Source organism: Malaya genurostris, chromosome 3 (genome assembly GCF_030247185.1).
Source record: "Malaya genurostris strain Urasoe2022 chromosome 3, Malgen_1.1, whole genome shotgun sequence".
Lineage (NCBI taxonomy): Eukaryota > Metazoa > Arthropoda > Insecta > Diptera > Culicidae > Malaya > Malaya genurostris.
This window is the reverse complement of record NC_080572.1, coordinates 234,693,644-234,711,853: the sequence shown is the minus strand read 5'-3', so window position 1 is coordinate 234,711,853 and position 18,210 is coordinate 234,693,644.

Genomic DNA, 18,210 nt, shown 5'->3' with positions numbered 1-18,210 from the left:
TCTACTGTCGTGAAATAGGCTGGAGCAGTCTCATTCACTTGGTAGATACTGTACTGTGTTCCAAGCAGAAATCTACGCAATTCTGTGTGGAGTACAATCGGCACTTCAGCAGAGGATCTGTGGTAAACGTATTTATTTTTGTTCCGACAGTCAGGCAGCCTTAAAAGCACTCAGTTCGAATGACTCACGGTCGAATCTAGTGATCGCATGTCGAACTCAAATTAAAGACCTCAGCATTTCAAATGCTGTTTACTTCTTATGGGTACCCGGCCATTCTGGTATTACTGGAAATGAATGGGCTGATGAGTTGGCTAGAGCTGGTGCAACGAATGATTTCGTTGGTCCTGAACCAGCTTTACCACTTTCAACTAGTTGGATAAAGCACAAGATACGTTCTTGGGCTGCATCCAAACATGCCAGCTACTGGCGCAGCTTGCAAACTGGCGCTCAGACAAAGCATTTCTACCAGATTTAGATCTGAAAATGTCAAAGTGTCTACTGCATTTCTCCAAGTATCATTGAAGTGTTCTGGTCAGAGCTCTGACTGGACATTGCAAACTCAATTATCACATGGCTACTATTCAACGTGCTGAGTATTATTCGTGTGATTTGTGTGAATGCGATTATGGTACTTCATATCATCTGATATGTAACTGTCCCGCATTGAGGCAGCTACGTATCCGGGTTTTTGGTTCTCCATACATGGTTGAGTCTGTGTATGCGGAGCTAAAATTGAAGGATATTATCTCGTTTCTCACCCAATGTGGTCAGGAGCTATAGTCAGAAGGGTTCATCGTTCTTCCTGGAGTGAATGAATCCCTTCTGTATTAACCTTAAATAGGGTTTGGCAGATTGTTTGGCATCCTCTGGGGGGTACCGAATTTACTTCTGCTCGTACATACTGCGAGTCGTTCTGCATTCTTCCGGGAGTGCAGAATGATGTCGCTTTTGTAAGATCTCTAAATCCTCTCGGGGGTTGGAGGTTTTATTAACAGCAGACTGTTCGGGACCTCGTAGAGGTTCAGAATTTCCTTCTGCTTCCACTAAATGTGATCCTCAGCAGATTGTTCAGCATCCCTTAGGGGTGCAGAATTTACTTTTGCTTTTATGTGTTTTTGTGTCGTCAATTTTTCCCATCCTCCTAGTCCAACCCTTACCATTTCCTTTCAATCCTTCCCTCTTATATATCGGGAAAATGATGCTAAAAACAAATTGATGGCAAGGCACAAATCTCCAAATATCAAGGGGAACGTGCCATTTGAGCCAATTTGTTCTGATTCCTGATACATGAGTTACTTTTTATAAGTGTTACTTTTTTGGAAAATAAAGGTGTTACGAATCATTACATGTGTTACTTTTTTGTAAATTATAGGCGTTACGAACCGCTACATGCGTTTTTTCGTTACGTTTTAGACGTTGCGAAGCGTTACGTGAGACACTTTCTTGTGATTTATAAGTGTTACATGCGTCACTTTTTTGTAAAACGTCACTGCTTCACTTTTTTGTAAACGAATTTGTGGTACGAATCGTTACATGCTTTACTTTTTAATAAATTATAGGCGTTACGAAGAGTTACTTTTTCGCCAATTAAAATCGTTACAATCGTTACTTTTTCATAAGTTATAGATGTTACGAAGCGTAACATGTGTTACTTTTTTTTGTAAAATATAGGTGTTACGAGCTTTTTCGTAAGTTTTAGGTATTACGAAGCGTTCCTTTTTTGTGAATTAAAAGCGTTACATGCATTACTTTGTTGTAAATTGTAAGCGTTACATGGATTACTTTCATTTGTAAAATTGTTGCTTTATCGTGTGTTATGGGCGTTACATGTGATTTTTTGTAAGTTATAGGTTTTACATACGTTATTTTTTATGAATGAGGCGTTACGAAGCGTTACATACGTTACTTTTACTAAAAGCGGCGAAGTAAAAAACGTAAAATAATTTTCAAACTCGCCTCAAAACTATTCCCATCGGTAGTCATTGTCAGTCAAATTAATTTCGGCCTTCCTGATTTTCGGGTTTTGATTAACGACCGAAGATTGTAGTCATGGACAACAACAACAACAACAACAAAATTGAATCTCAGTCCCTTTTCTCGAACCGACTTCGATTATACCGGTTTCCGGATTCCAATTTCGGAAGGACCTGCAATAGTGGGACTCACTTTGCTTTCTCAGATATCTCTCAGCATTGAAGACTTTTCTGAATCACAGTTTTATCACTAACACCATCTTTTCGTAGGATCTTTCTGCCAAGCAAGTTTGGTGGTTATTGTATGCAGGAAAGTATAAAAAAAACTAAAATTTTCATTTGACAGCTAAATAAGTGTTTCATTCGCAATTTCTTTGACATACTGATTTTCTCAAAACAGTCACTTTATGGACATTTCAAGAAGCATAATGCATCATTGTTGTGGGATAAAATGTCTTTTGTAGTGTGTCATGCCACTGATTTGTTGTGAGACATATTTTACGGCTGCTGGGGCATTATGTCTGAGGCAAGTGAAAAAACTAAGAATGTGGCCGTTTTGGAAAATGTGTTTATATCAATCAATTCTCATCTTTTCTATTGGAGTCATTGAAAATTATGTTTCTCATCCGTACTGCAATGAAATACTAACATTCTCGAGGAAAATATATTAATACACTTGGAAATATCTCAATGTTTCGCTTTGAAAATTTTCTCGGGTCGCACCACGCATCCAGCCGAGTTTGTTTATTTTTTCTTTTTATTCATGAGTTGTTGTTCAGGGCGCGTACCACGTGTTCGTTTTACTCGGAGTCAGAGTAGCCCGCGTCTAGGTTCAAAAACGAAAACGGTATAAATCTTTTCAAACTAGTTGCGATTTGATGCTTGGGTAGGTGATTTTAATGCAATTTCAAGCGACGAACTTATCTTTCTTGATACGTCATTGCTTTCTTTTGTTTTGTTCGATTTTTCACCGTAAAAGGGTTATTTACCAAGTTGAAAGGAAAAAGTGAGCAACGTTAGCAATTTTTCTAAGAGTGTCCTGAAAATTTTACCACGAACAAGCGAAGGTTCATTTGTTGGTAATGTTATCGAAGAATAACAAGAAAGTTGAATTGTTAAAAAAAAACTATTAAATATTCATTTAGGGGTTAACCTTATTTTGTGCTAGGGCACATAACCAATTTCACTATCTTTACGTTTCGTCTTAGACTCGTCAGTGCAGAGCAGTTCAAATTGAACTGCTTACTGCGAACTTAAACAGTTCAATTTGAACCGCTAAGCAGACGTAAAGTTATTGCTATTTGCAACACACTTGTAATAAGCACCGAAGTGCTAAGTCTTTCCTGACGTGCCGAACGAAAACAAGTTTCGACTAATACTGGCCGATTCAGATGGTCATTTAGGGGTTAACCTTATTTTGTGCTAGGGCACATAACCAATTTCACTATCTTTACGTTTCGTCTTAGACTCGTCAGTGCAGAGCAGTTCAAATTGAACTGCTTACTGCGAACTTAAACAGTTCAATTTGAACCGCTAAGCAGACGTAAAGTTATTGCTATTTGCAACACACTTGTAATAAGCACCGAAGTGCTAAGTCTTTCCTGACGTGCCGAACGAAAACAAGTTTCGACTAATACTGGCCGATTCAGATGGTCATTTAGGGGTTAACCTTATTTTGTGCTAGAGCACATAACCAATTTCACTATCTTTACGTTTCGTCTTAGACTCGTCAGTGCAGAGCAGTTCAAATTGAACTGCTTACTGCGAACTTAAAATAACTAAAATAACAAATAGCAATAACTTTACGTCTGCTTAGCGGTTCAAATTGAACTGTTTAAGTTCGCAGTAAGCAGTTCAATTTGAACTGCTCTGCACTGACGAGTCTAAGACGAAACGTAAAGATAGTGAAATTGGTTATGTGCCCTAGCACAAAATAAGGTTAACCCCTAAATGACCATCTGAATCGGCCAGTATTAGTCGAAACTTGTTTTCGTTCGGCACGTCAGGAAAGACTTAGCACTTCGGTGCTTATTACAAGTGTGTTGCAAATAGCAATAACTTTACGTCTGCTTAGCGGTTCAAATTGAACTGTTTAAGTTCGCAGTAAGCAGTTCAATTTGAACTGCTCTGCACTGACGAGTCTAAGACGAAACGTAAAGATAGTATTAAATATTGTCTGAGTTATGCCCCTTTCCTAGAGCTTGCTTTTTGTTCAGAGGCTTGCGGTGAACACTTTCCCCGACGAACCACAAAACTGAAACCAAAATATTAATAAAATTATAGACGAAAAATGTATTGTTTTGTACTTGATCAGTTCAATTTTTTAAAATTAGAAATTAATTTCGACGGAAAAAAATTATTGCATGCAAACGATGCAGAATTTCAGATGAAAAAGTAATCACACATGCATGTAAATACGAACAATTCTGAACAAAGTTCATGAAAATCGTCTGAAAAGTTTTCGAGATTTCGAAATTGCTTCCATACTCTTTACACAGTCTGTTAATTTGTTCTCATCCTCTCCATTGAGCTTACATAGAAAGTTCCGATGCTGACTAGAAAAGAACTTATCTTGCTTCATTACAGATTCCATGCTTCACCAGAATGTCGTATTTCACGCAGTAGTGTGAATCATTCGATGTCAACGACACGCAGAAGATGGTGCCAACTGAATTGAGACTCAAACTCATTAACAAGTAATCAGATTCGGTCTACTTAGTGCAAAATAAACTCTTCATCCAAAATAGTTATTTTGGTATCTGTTCGCTACAAAGCAGTAGTGGTAATCACGGCGGTAATCAATGTGCATCTTTCCATTAGAATACAATTTATTCTTTCTTATTCAGCGTGTTAATACACTATGTCTGTTTTCAGCCCACTCGAATATTTGTTCACATCCATCGAATATTCAGGTTTTATGTTAATGATCGCTTTTATTGTTTTTTTTCACACTTCGGAATAAATGGTATAAATTTATTTCGTTTGTATTTCACACACACACACACACACACACACACACACACACACACACACACACACACACACACACACACACACACACACACACACACACACACACTAGTGTCCATAAGGACACTTTTGTGAGGTGATTTATCTTGCATCTATGTGCGATGATTTGAAATGTTGAGTCATTGCTTAATCTTAAACTGTGAATGTTACCTGAACTTTCAAATCAATCTTATAAATCGTTTAAAAAAATCCACGACATTGATATAAGGGAACTAAAGGGAATTAATTTTTTCTAAAAGCGATTCAGTTTTTTTCACTAGCTGTACGAAAAGAAATTTTTAATCTTGTAAAATTCATTCGCGAGTGCAGAAATCGAACGACATAGCCATATTATTACATATTCGATTCAGTTCGTCGAGCAAATCAGCAAATGTATGTGTGAGTATGTACGTGACGCTATAGTTTCATCATCTTAAAATCAAATGAAAGGTTCTATACTCCCAAAGGAATTGAATTCCTGTTGAATTGTAACCAGTTCCGCTATCGGGCTGCGGAGTAACGGGATAGAATGTGAAAAAAAAAACTTTTTTGTGGAGTTTGACCCTTTCTGTTTCAACAGACTTCGCACCTTAGTGCACAGAATCATTGTATGGCTAGTACTACGATTATATTGACACAAAGAATCCTCCCAGGTCGGGGCTCAAACATTCGACAACTGGATCCAGTAAGACCAGCACCCTATGCATTGAGCCACCAACCCTGGGATTATGAGGTGGACACTTTATACTTGCCTAATAGTATTTCCCCCCTTTTAATTCAGTTCAGCCAAACTACATACTTCGTGTGGATTAAACCAGACCCCAGAGCAATTATATTACCGACGTCCTAAAAAGAAATTCCCCAACAAAACACCATGAGGCAAAAATCCAGCTCGAACGGACTGTCGTCATTCGTCAAATTATCGTTGTGCTAAGGGCTCAGAGTCGTGCCCCCCGTGGGATTCTTTTGCGGTAATGACGGGTTGTAATTAGTAGCTTACAGCATGAGTAGTTTACAGTTTACGGTTGTTTTTCGATACGGTCAGATAATTAATTACCCATCGCTAAACAATGAGGTTCATTTGGTCGGAAAGCGAAGTGATTTAGCGGTTCGAAGGAAGTCGTGTTCAAAGGGCGCTGTTTATTCACCATATTCACATGTTTATCGACCGGATTAAGTACTTGTCAAAGCAGTCGTAAATAACCGAACAGTCGGCGGATAAGGTTACGCTAAATTCTACCCATTTCGTTATCACCGAGATGTGAATTCAATCAGACCGGTTGAGGTTAAATATCAATTGACGGCATAGGGGTGCAAAATTATGTGCGAATCAAATTGTGATTGATTTATTTCTGATTCGCGAAATGATGGGATATTTTCTCAAATACTTTTGGAAGCGGTTTATTGATTCGTGGCTCATAACTGTAACATAAGCGTGGATTGTGTGCTATTTTTGGAGCCTTCGGATGTAGCAATGAATTGCTACAATATTTTTATGAATGTTTACAATGATCAGATCAAGAATATTTCATTACCGTCTGATTATTGTTAAAGGTCAGTGAGATCTCCATTTGTCATCTTCATTTGTATAAATTTTTACTGTTGTTATCATGTCGTTTGTGATCAAATTATCATGATGTGTGTGATGATATTTGGATGCAGTGTAAACGACATTGCAGTTGATAGTAAGGATGAGAATGTTGGTAATTTAGTGATTATGATGATTGTGATCGTTGCGATAGATAACCTTTAAAAACACAACTTTTTTGATATTTATCTAAATTTTAAAACTAACAAAGCTAAAAATGTTACATACATGGTAAATTTCATAATCAGTTCAATAGTTTTAATTTTTAAGTGAGTAGCTCGGTGTTGGGAAACTCATGATCAGAAAAAGTTCATTCCGTTATCACTCGTAAAAAAATCAGCTCAAGAGATTTTCTAAAAAAAATTTCGGGGACTGAAAAAACAAATCGTGGATTTTCATGAAACAAGCATTCACAAAATTCGGGAACTCGAAGTTCACAAATGTCAACAAAACTTTATAACGAATTTTCAACCACAGAAACATCTCTTAGGAGATAATCGAAAGGGAGAAGAGCTTCCGATGATATTCCGATGCTGAATTTTCACTACGCTTAAGTTCGACACCGAAGTGGTTCGAGCAAGATTTAATTATATTCTCATCACTGTAAAAAAAAACTTCACTGAATAAATTCACAACTGAGAAATAATGATTGTGATATTTTCGGTGTACGTAGGAGGGTCAATATAAAAATAATATTGGCTCAATGTGGAAAAATGTAACATTTTCGACTATTATAAAGTGAGGCTCTGTTTAGTTCACTTTCACATCTCATCCAAGTCAGTCGATAAAACAAAACAGCTTACGTTGGGGACGGAAGAAACCTAGTACAGTATTGTGTAGTGAACAAAAGAACGATCTGGAAATGAGTGAACCAAACGAACAAAAGCTATCGCCGCCACTACGAAAGAATACAATTATTGTTAACTTCAGGCAGTGCAAAGTTCGATCTTCGGTACACGAACTTGAAAGTTTGCTTAAAGAACAAATGCATCTTAATATTAAACGTGTGCATTAACTTCAATTCAACAAGACAAATAATGTTGTTTACATTCAGTTCCACAAAAACTTGGATGAAATTCAATTCGCTGAAGACAATAACAATGTGCACTATGAAGAGCATGAAAACATCACGTACAACATTCCAATATATATGAAAGATAGTGGTATAGAAGTGCGTGTGCATTATTTACCCTCAAACATCTGTGATCCTTATATTCGCAAAACTATGTCCCAATATGGAGAGATTCTTTCCATCCAAAAAGAAAAGTGGAAGAACTTTTTCCCAGGTATTCTAAATGGCGTACGTTTGATACGCATGCGCTTGAAGAGGGCTTTACCTTTTTATGTAATGCTCGGTCAAGATACAAGGGTTTCTTGCAAATCACTTGTTACCTATGACAATCAGATGGCCACATGTCAATATTGCCAAAAAGTTGTTCACTTTGGTAAGCCATGTGCAAAACTGGAAAAGAAGACAACTGCACCAAAGGACAACAGTGCTTCCTTCACACCAACCCCAAAAACCCCAGTACAGCAGCTGCAGCTAACAACGAACTCAACACCTGGAACGAGAATAGCGAACCACTGCTCCCCCTTAAATTGATGGATAGCAATGAAAACGCCTCTCCTCCTAGGAAAAAGATGACAACTAGATCTAGCCATTAAAAAAACGCTAAGCTTAAGTGCCGCATATGAGCTGAAATAAAAAATATTATTGAAAAAAAGTGAGGCTTTGTTGATTAATGGATGAATAGCATATTGAATTCAATAATTTTGTACATTTTTAAAAGGGCTTTATATGAAAATTTTAATCAGTAATAGTTGTTATGTTCATATTATTATTATTATTATTATTATTATTATTATTATTATTATTATTATTACTATTATTATTATTATTATTATTACTAATTTGCATTTGAACGTTTGCTGAAATAACTTTACGAGAATAATATTTTTATCATTATTGAATTCTGCTATATATCAAATCACTATTTCACAATATTTTAAATCTCTATATTATTTGTAGTCAAAGTCCTATTGATTTATTAATCAACAGAGCATCATTTCGGTCATAGTCACAAATGTTACATTTTTAAAATATTGAACCACCCTAGTTCTTTTGATTCGCTAATCAACAAAGCATCAAATTGCAAGTGCTAAAAATTTCTGAATTTTTTCCATTCAACCACCCTAGGCGCACTTAAAATTTTCAGAAAAGTTCAGTTTGTGTTCATCGGCGAATCTCTTCATCATGTATTCTGCAATGGGTTGAGACATAACGGCTATAAAAATTCATGTCTGAAAATCAATTGTGAAAAATTTCACAACTCATCCAGAGAATACCATATTTACTGTCACTATTATTCTGCTGTTCGTCGAACAACATATATTGTTATGCAACACACATTGGGAACTTAACAAGAATTTCAATGTTAGAGTTAAGGTTCATAGTTAAATAAAAACGATGTATTGAAATAACTTGTCGAATTTGTATGCAAGAGATCTATCAGTATAAAGATTCATCAAGGAATACGGGTAGACCCCGAAATCATCAAAATAGTGCCCTTCATCTGCCCTCAGCATCTTAGAGCTAAAGCAGTGTGATTTATTAAATATATTCATAAATAAAGGAAAAGGTACTCTTCACATTATTGTTGTTATTATATACAGGAAACGAAGCGAAACGGGTTGGCTGGTCCCGTAAGCAGAAGCGCTTACACGGACTCCGCTGAAATAAAAAAATATATTCAGACAATATAACGAAAAACCTCGACCTGATGATTCGGGCCCGTCAAACTCATATCAGACTTTCTAAAGAAAATTCGTTGTGTTATGAGACTTGGGCTGGATATTCAAGTTTCCTTGTCCTGTTCTCAATTTGTATGATGGCCGGATGCTCACACTCCTGCATGCTCAAACTTAGATTTCCAAATGAAAGGTTGTAATTATGCCTTTCTCAATTACATTATAAGGATTTCCTAGTAACACATTTTGTTGTGACAACTTATTACTAACAAGTTTTTTTTTATAATAAAATTTTTATTCTGGCCTTTTTGCGTAAAAGCTTCACGTGGCCGATTGGCTTACATTTTTGTTACTTATTTTTTTTTGCTATTGGATCTCGTTGGCACCCTTTTTCTAGGGGGAGCACACTTAATTGCATATTCGAAGTTCGGTAAAATTTAGTGCTGGTCCATCCATCAAAACTAGTATTTTGCGGAACAGTATGCTTTTTGGAATGTTTAAACTGTATTCAGTTAATAGAAAAACAAGAATTCAGCACTTGTTCGAAAGATTACTGTACAATGTCATTTTTGTACTGATTTGATCAGCTAACTAGATTGTATTTGCTGCTGTCAAATTGTTCGGTAAAATAAATGCTGAGCCTACAGCTAGTATTTTTATTTTGCGGAATGTTCGTTCTTATTTTGCCGAATTGTTGTAAACTTGTATAAATATGTATCAGATGTGAAGTTAAGTGCTTGTGTTGAACCCGCCATTTTGCAAGTTGGATTTCAAAATTTTCTAAACGGATAAAATCTTAAACACCATTGGTGATTGTGATGCAGAAGCAATGCAAATGCTTGGTAAGCATGCTTGCTGTTTAAAACTTCTTTTTGTACCTGATATTTTTTTATAGACGACACCATGTCTTGTTTTTTCTGTCGTCGCCTTATTCCGGGATATGTCGAAGGCCTGGGCCAGCACATTAAAGATGGTAAGTATATATAATATATTTAAATATTGCCGATCGCCATACACGTATTAATATTTCTTTAAGAGATTTTCTGCGAACGCTTTTCATCATTTGTCAGAAGACTCCAAGTCGAGGAGCTAGGAGAGCTCGTGATGAGAATCATGCGAAAGAAAATTTGTTAAAAGAATTCATAAAATTGATAAAGGTAATCATATTTTTTGTTTTAATTAGTATTTTGTAACGTAAATTGATGTTTACAGCTGGAAGATGCATACCCCACCAAAAGTAATGTTCCTCTGGTCTATGTGAAGGGGTTTTTTTCAGTCATAGGCTCTAGTGCTGTAATATTATGGAAGCAGCATTCAATTATGTTGGAGCCAGATTTAAGGAAATGTTTTCAGGTGTTAATTGAATTTTTTTTCGTATTAAATGCCTATATACAGCCGACAGACAAGCAGTTTTATGTTTTTGTATCATACAACTTGCTTGGACTCGGACAACTAACAACCACTGGCGAGCGATTAATGCAAATTATTGAGTGATTGATTTTTCTTTTGTAATTTACATTGATTCAACCCTTAAAGAAAAAATAAAGTGCTTGGGTGAAATATGAATAACATCGCCATTTTATTATTTGTAATAAAACATGGATTCTGCTATTGACGCAATTTGTTAAAGATGCTGACTTGGTCAGTTATGTTTATGTTATATTACATACCTAATTGACCGAAAAATATTGCTAAAAATTACCGATCAGTCGCCAACGAAACATTCGTCATCTATTTTAATTGCGGAACTGACTACCGAACACTAAGCTGTTCTAATTTCGTCAAAAATATTACTGAGCTCGTTAAACCAATTTAAGTGTGAGATGAGTTTACATTTCCATCCAACGAGGATCGGGGGTCACTTCGTCCGCGGCTTATCCCATCATCCATTGCTTTATCGTCGGTGTTGTGTGTGATTTCCGTTTTATTTTCGTTTTCCTTGTTGATCGTAGTCTTGGGCTCGTTGAGAGTTGCTGTAGATGCGCCTTGTCGTACATTGGTTGCATTTACTGGATGGTTGGAGGGTAAGGTGTTAACTGCAGCTGGCCCAGTCCTTGTCCAGTTTATCACATGGCTTACCGTAGTGAACAGCTTTTTGGCAATATTGACATGTGGCCATCTGATTGTCATAGGTAACAAGTGATTTTCACGGAATTCTTGTATCTTGACCGAAAATCACATAAGAAGGTATAGGCCTCTTCAAGTGTATACGTAACAAACGTACGTCATTTAGAATACCGGGGAAAAAGTTCTTCCACTTTTTTTTCGATAGAGAGAATCTCTCCGTATTGGGATATAGTTTTGCGAATATAAGAATCGTTGACGCTTGGGGGAAGATGCACACACGGCCTGGGCCAGCACATTAAAGATGGTAAGTATATATAATATATTTAAATATTGCCGATCGCCATACACGTATTAATATTTCTTTAAGAGATTTTCTGCGAACGCTTTTCATCATTTGTCAGAAGACTCCAAGTCGAGGAGCTAGGAGAGCTCGTGATGAGAATCATGCGAAAGAAAATTTGTTAAAAGAATTCATAAAATTGATAAAGGTAATCATATTTTTTGTTTTAATTAGTATTTTGTAACGTAAATTGATGTTTACAGCTGGAAGATGCTTACCCCACCAAAAGTAATGTTCCTCTGGTCTATGTGAAGGGGTTTTTTTCAGTCATAGGCTCTAGTGCTGTAATATTATGGAAGCAGCATTCAATTATGTTGGAGCCAGATTTAAGGAAATGTTTTCAGGTGTTAATTGAATTTTTTTTCGTATTAAATGCCTATATACAGCCGACAGACAAGCAGTTTTATGTTTTTGTATCATACAACTTGCTTGGACTCGGACAACTAACAACCACTGGCGAGCGATTAATGCAAATTATTGAGTGATTGATTTTTCTTTTGTAATTTACATTGATTCAACCCTTAAAGAAAAAATAAAGTGCTTGGGTGAAATATGAATAACATCGCCATTTTATTATTTGTAATAAAACATGGATTCTGCTATTGACGCAATTTGTTAAAGATGCTGACTTGGTCAGTTATGTTTATGTTATATTACATACCTAATTGACCGAAAAATATTGCTAAAAATTACCGATCAGTCGCCAACGAAACATTCGTCATCTATTTTAATTGCGGAACTGACTACCGAACACTAAGCTGTTCTAATTTCGTCAAAAATATTACTGAGCTCGTTAAACCAATTTAAGTGTGAGATGAGTTTACATTTCCATCCAACGAGGATCGGGGGTCACTTCGTCCGCGGCTTATCCCATCATCCATTGCTTTATCGTCGGTGTTGTGTGTGATTTCCGTTTTATTTTCGTTTTCCTTGTTGATCGTAGTCTTGGGCTCGTTGAGAGTTGCTTGGGGGAAGATGCACACGCATTTCTATAGCACTATCTTCCATATATACTGGAATGTTGTACTTAATGTTCTCGTGCTCCTCATAGTGCACATAGTTATTGTCTTTTGTGAATTGAATTGTATCCTCTTTATAGAACTGGATATAAACAACATTATTGGTCTTATTGCATTGAAGTAAATGCACACGTTTAATGTCAAGATGCATTTGCTCCTTAAGCAAACCTTCAAGTTCTCGTATCGAAGGTCGAATTTTGCACTGCCTGAAGTCAACAGCAATTGTATTCTTTCGTGTCGGCGGTAGCTTTTGTTCGTTTGGTTCACTCATGTCGAGGTCGTTCTATTGTTCACTACACAATACTGTACTTGGTATCTTCTGTCCTGAACGTAAGCGGTTTTGCTATATCGACTGACTTGGACAAGATGTACGAGCGAACTGATTACTAACAAGTTGAAACTAAAATATACTCATATTTGTAGTTGCGAACTAGTCACCTGTTTTAAATATGTTACTTGGATTAAGAAATAAATCTCTTTCTATAAAAAAAAAGCGCTGTGAAAATCGACTTTGCAATCAAGACCCGGAGAAAGCGTTTTCGAAATACCATGCGATTTAGTTACTCGTGATCGACAAATGTCTATGTGCGTGTATCTGTATGTAACGCAAATGTGTACACGTTTTCCTTAAACTCAGCTGAACCGACTTTCAGAAGCATAATGAATGTCCATAACTCCCATAGCCTATATTAGAATTTTATTCAAGTCAAATTTCCGGTTCCGGAGTAACGGGGTAAATATGTAAAACGGATTGATCACCTTGCAGTGAGATGATACCTTTTTTTTATCAATCCGCATGTCTTTTTTGCATGGATATTCTTAGGTGTTTTAGTTCTCATGACATTATTTTAATTATCGTCGTTTCAAAAGGCAAATTGAGATTTTAATCACTCATTACCCTGTAATGCCGAAACTGCAAATCGTATCGAATTTCAATCTTAACGTGTGACAATCGACTGAACATTCCATGAGATGTCGAAGTAAATTCCACTTTAGAGTTTTTCGTCATTATTTATGGTAGTTCCAGAGCCGGTATTCAGGAACTAGCATAGCCCAAAATGATTCGAATGGCCATAAATTATTACGCCAAACAATATGGTATGAATATTATAAACTCATCATCTGTAATTCCAGAATCGGATAAAATTCACCAATTTTGTATGGGACCTTAAGTCCTGTAATTTTTGTTTTTGAAGTTCGATTTGGTCTTTTTTGAGAAAATGATTGAGCTTCGAGAAACGATTCGATACTGGAACCGGAATTCTAAAATCGGTGTAGCCGAAATCAGTTAAATTCACCTGAGGAGTGTGTAGACATCTTTGAGAAATTGTAGTGCGAATTAAAATTTGGAGGTACATTCCGAATCCAAAAACGAATACCGCTCAAACTGAAATAAATTTATTTGGTAATCGACTATCCAAATCTGCAAACCCGATAAACCTGATTAATTTATGTTAAATGGACCTTTTTATACTAATCACCCTGTATCTTCCAAACCAGAAGTCGGATCTGACTAAAAAGTAAGATGTTTTATAGGATTTTAAGACCTCTCATTTGAATCATAGATGATTTTTAGATTCCATTTGAATCTTAGATCGGTTCAGCCATCTACGAGAAAAATTAATTGCATTATTTTAATTTCGTTTCACATGTTATCCTGTGGTTCCGCAATCAGAAGTCGGATCCAAACGTAATTCAGGAACCTTGTTTGGGAGTATACGAATTTTCATATGAATCTGAGTTTGTAGAAAACAGCTTAGCCATCTCCGAGAAAATTGAGTGAAATTATTTGTCACACACGCATTTGCTGATCTCGACGAACTGAGTCGTATGGTATATGGAAGTCATGTTCTTCCAGCATTTTTTGCTGTAAGTAGCTTAAATCAATATAATTATGGAATTACTTCCAACTAGATAATGCTGATATCATCTGGTTTACATATGCCAAATTCGAAAGATTATGTTGCCAAAAATGAACCGTGCTAAAATTGGTCCGAGGCAAATTGTCATGAAAAAGGATGCTGTACACTGTCTTTTTGGTAATTAGAAACAATTATATGTAACAGTATAAAAAATCGTGTTTCCCGTTGCTCCCAAGCATTGCTTTTTCATACAGTGCTCAAAACTCCTACTACTGGAATAAGGCTTACACAAAAATATCGATATCTCCGTTAAAAACGGACGGATTTTAACAATCTATGGCTTGTTGGATAGCTATTACCGTGCCGAATCTAAGTCTAAAAACATATTCTGTTTTCAAGGTCAAATGTGACAGATACTGTCAAAAAACTAAAAATTTTGACATAAAACTTCGTATAACTCAAAAAGTAAACATCCGTTCTCAAAACCATTCAATGGCGTTCTGGGTGACGGGGAGACCTTTCATTTGAGACTAGTTTGATCAAAAGCGGTCCAGCCATCTCTGAGATCTCGACCTCTTAGTTGACAACACACATACACACACACGGACATTTGCTCAGTTCGTCGAGCTGAATCGATTGGTATATGACATTCGGCCCTCCGGGCCTTGGAAAATTTTTCGAAAGTTTGAGCGAATTCTATACCTATTTTTATATATATAAAAAAAGGTAAAAACATGAAAAAACTGCACTCGATATATTTTAGATATTGTTCGACCGCTTCTCACAGTTATAAATTCAAATGAAAGGTCAGTTGCAGTCTCGAGGGCTGCTACTGAATTTCATTCAGATTCAACTTCCGGTTTCGGAGTAACGGAACATAATGTGCAGTACATTTTAACAAAATTCACTTGATTTCCTCTCAGAAACCGCTGATGAATTTCTTAATTCTAAAGCCTGCCATTGAGCTCTATCCGGTTCCGAACATACATGGTAGAAAATTAAGTGCGCACGATTTGTTCAGAAACCGCTGGAGTTATTTCCACAAGCCTAGATCCCAATGAAAGATCTTGCAGTTTGAAGGCTTGTCAATGCATTTTATTTTGATCAACTTCCAGTTCTGGAGTAATTTAAAGTGTTAAATGAGAAAAATTTATGAAAAATCTTTCGATTTTCACAAAGACTGCAAAACCAGTTTAAATATATGGTTTCATGGCCTCATACCCTGCTTTTCAATTTTATCCACATAAGCTTGCTGGAAAGAGATTTGTATCGAATGATGAGGTCATCGCTGAGACTGAAGCATTATACCACAGATAACAGCTCCCTAATTCATTTGAGCTCCTATTTTTGTCTCATCCCTTCATCTAATAACTTTGAACATGAATCATATCTTACAACGTAGCTGAACCAAACTGTGAAATGTTTTAAAATGTTTATTTAAGTTATTGTCACACTTTTCCAATTAAAAAAATGGTATTAAATTCTTTATCAATTCTTTTTTCCAATTAAAAAAAATCACTTTTCGATTAAAAAAAACATTTTCGTCTCAAGTTTTACAGTTCGCCATATTTCTGAATATTTACCAATTGATTCGTCTCAAAACATGATCACTATTTCACATAATAACACCATTATTGAATGTTGGATGACTTCACAGCTAGTAATGTTCACTTTTCACTTGTTAAATTAACGATTAAATACTTCTAAAATCACCCGGCAAGTAATAAAAGTCTATATGAGATGAAAATTTTCTCTTAATTCAATTGATTGCGCTTTGTTTTCATCTCATTTCGTATCGCATGGTTGCCAAGTTTTGTCAAAATGTCACAAAAAATGTTTGTTGTTTTACTTTAAATTATAATCTACAAGCTTTTTTTGGTATCCGTGAAATTAATTTAATTATATTATTTAAATAGGAAGCCGTTGCCTTATACAGTCACGAATTTTTTTTTTGAAAAATCCTGAGTAAATTTCAGATTAGATAACCTTTAAAAATCACTACTGCCCCCAACTCAACTGTTCGCCGCGAGATTTCAAAAGTTTTCTGGAATGATAGCAAAGTTTGCCTGCTTAGTAAAATCTTCCAACTACAACAATTTGAATACCTCTCACACGATTTCCCTGAGGTTGCTGTCAGAGTGAAAGCGTCACGCGCGTACGAGCTAGTTGTATTTGATCAAAGCAAACCTGTCAGAGTGAATGCGATGCGAAAACAGTACATCGCATTGAATAGCTTCGCTTCAGTCCGCGTTCCGCGTTCACTCTGACAGCAACTTAAGTGTAAAAGACGTGAATTCGATCGGAATAAAACAAAAATGTAATAGTCATTTTAACCAACATTCTTTGTGAAGTGAATGTAGCACCCAAAATAGTGTCGATCGCGGTAACATCTGCAAGTATTCGCTACACTGCTTGAGAAAAGTTTATATGCGAGCCTGCATATCTGTTTTCTGTGATTTACCTAACTCTATTTAAAAGGTAATGGAATTGCTGGAAAATTCGACTTTTCGAAGCTCCGGAAACCCTTACTGCTGTATACCATTCGATTCTGCTCGACGAGATTGAAAATTTCTCTGTGTGTACATATGAGTGTATTTGTGCACCCTCCAATGATTTTTCTCTCCGCTTGGCTGGTACAAGTGGTACAAGTGACGTAATCAATAAAACGAACTTTTTTTTCTCGGAGATAGCTGAACCATTTTCTAGAAACTTGGGCTTGTTTAGAAGCTACTGTTAGTTATGAATCAAGTTTTAAAATCGATTGACTATCGTTTCCGGTTCCGAAGATATAATGCTATAAGTGCCGTAACCGACAAACCGCATTAATTTTCTCTCCGCTCAATTTCTCGAAAATGGCGGAAGCGATTGTAAGCAGTTTAGGTTAGTTTGAAAGATGCTGCTAAACCGTTAATCAAATTCGTAAAATGAATTGCAGATACCTTCGGTTTCGAAGATATCACTTTCTCTTTCTATCTGTACATTTTTTCGGCTAAACCGTTTTCAACAACCTTAGACACGTTTAAAAGCTAATATTGGGCTATGGATCAACGATCACAGAAGTGACGAGACGGACAAATCGCACTTCCTCATATGCTCAATTGTCTCGAGGATTAAAGAAACGATTTCAACAGTCTTCATTTAAAATTGAAAGCTACTATTAGAAAACTGATCAAATTTGATAAATTTGAAATTTTCAGATTATGCCAATGATCAAGTTCAAATGTATTATTGCTGATACATTCGACTTCTAAAATGTTGCTGAATATGCGCTTACGTGCCCAATGAATGCCCTTACGTGCCCAATATTCAATAAGAGCAATATAATTGTTCTAACGGCTTACCAACCGGTCTACACTGCTTTTATACCATGATTTCTCCTTATTCTTGAAAAATCTTTTCCTCATCCACCTAGGGCATTGATAATGCCTTTCTCTTGCCATTCAAACAGTCTCATAAACATATTTTTTCATTGAGATAATTTTTGGCATAAATTTGGGCAGATTTTTAACACAAATTCACCCTCTCAGCAGGCCGTTTTATTTTGTTGGTCTATGAGCGCTTGTTGAACGACATATTGCACGAAATATTCGTTCGGTTTGCTGGA